Source organism: Lipotes vexillifer, unplaced genomic scaffold, assembly GCF_000442215.2.
Source record: "Lipotes vexillifer unplaced genomic scaffold, Lipotes_vexillifer_v1.1 scaffold504, whole genome shotgun sequence".
Lineage (NCBI taxonomy): Eukaryota > Metazoa > Chordata > Mammalia > Artiodactyla > Lipotidae > Lipotes > Lipotes vexillifer.
In genome coordinates, this window is record NW_006785225.1 from 3,583,029 (window position 1) to 3,584,417 (window position 1,389).

The 1,389-nt window shown below is 39.2% G+C and overlaps 1 pseudogene; it reads left to right on the plus strand.

Moving 5' to 3' along the window:
- Positions 1–407: 407 nt before the first annotated feature.
- Positions 408–1,389, plus strand: part of LOC103082410 (eukaryotic translation initiation factor 4 gamma 2 pseudogene) — a 76,124-nt pseudogene continuing 75,142 nt past the window's right edge.

Here is a 1,389-nt window from a genome sequence, read left to right on the forward strand (position 1 = left end):
GGGCAGAAATGATTAGCTTTTCTAGGCCAGATGTTGTCAGGCATAGAGGTATGGTTAAGGTAAGGTCCTCAAGAGCTCATAGAATGAAGGGCAGGTTAGCATGAGGCAAAGGTGTAAGTAATTGGCATATTTTCAGCTCAAGAAACCTATCAGTCTGTAAATTCTCATTCACATTTCTCAATACTTCTTTAAGTGTACTTAAGACAATATGGTCACTGCCTTCACAGTTGCCTTTATTTACCCAGATGAATTTCTGAGGAATGAATGAGAAAGGAGAATAGGGGAATGAAGACAAATGAAGGAAAGAAAGTACAGTCAATCCTCAGTATCCATGGGTTCTATGTACTATGTTTTACATTTGAGCCTGGTTGAATTCACAGGTAAGGAACTCGCAGATACAGAGGACTATGGGAATTGAGCGTCCTCAGATTTTCATATCCATGGCGGATCCTAGAACCAGTCCCTCTTGGATACCAAGGGACGACTGTGGGTTATTTACAGGATGGGAGAAAAAGGAAAATGCAGCTAAACTGAACTGTATAACACAGACCAGGGGATGGGAGAGAGAGGAAGAAATGGACAAACAGAGGGACAATATAAGGGAATGAAAGACCTCAGAGAGTGTATGTGGAAAGAGGAAACATTCAGTATTGCTGGATTTTAGGAGTTTAATCTTCTTTAATAGTTCTAAGCTTCCTAATGAGGGACTGGAGTGTTTTGATGAACTGTGCTGCAAGCGGTACCTAAGTTTCTGGATTCAGGATTCGTGGAATAAGGATCTGACAAAAGGAAGTTGCTATAGGAATTTTCAAATTTGAAGAAGGATCATCTGTCAGAGGAAAAGTTAAATGCTTTGAGGACTTTATAGTCTTTGGTTTGAGCCTTGAAGGGGTTTAGGCATGTGGACTCTAGAGGACCTGGCCATGGAAGTGAAGGAAAAAGAAAGAAGTTGGGGTGAGGTAGCCCTGATCCCTTCTGCAGGAAAGTACTAAATGTACCTTCTATGCAGTTAATTCTTCTCAAGTCCCTCTAAGACCCTTAACTCCATTTATAGTCAAGGAACTGAGGCTGGGTAATGTTATGTTCCACAGCTCAGTAGTGGCCAGGTATTCATTGAAATCCCTCCTAATTCCAGAAGTCATGGTGATCCCAGTTTACCAGCCTTTCTCTCAGATAGGAGATAAACACAAAATTTGTTCATTTGTTGCATCGTTTTTATTTATTTTTAAAATATAACTAGTCAAAATGTGACCTCTTCCTTATATAGTTGATTTTCTAGTAATGCAGTGAGTCAGGGACTCTGATTTGTATTCACAGGGATTCTATCAGTCTTTCATTATTATTATTATTAATTTTTTTTTTTTTTTTTTTTTTCTTTTTTCGGTGCTC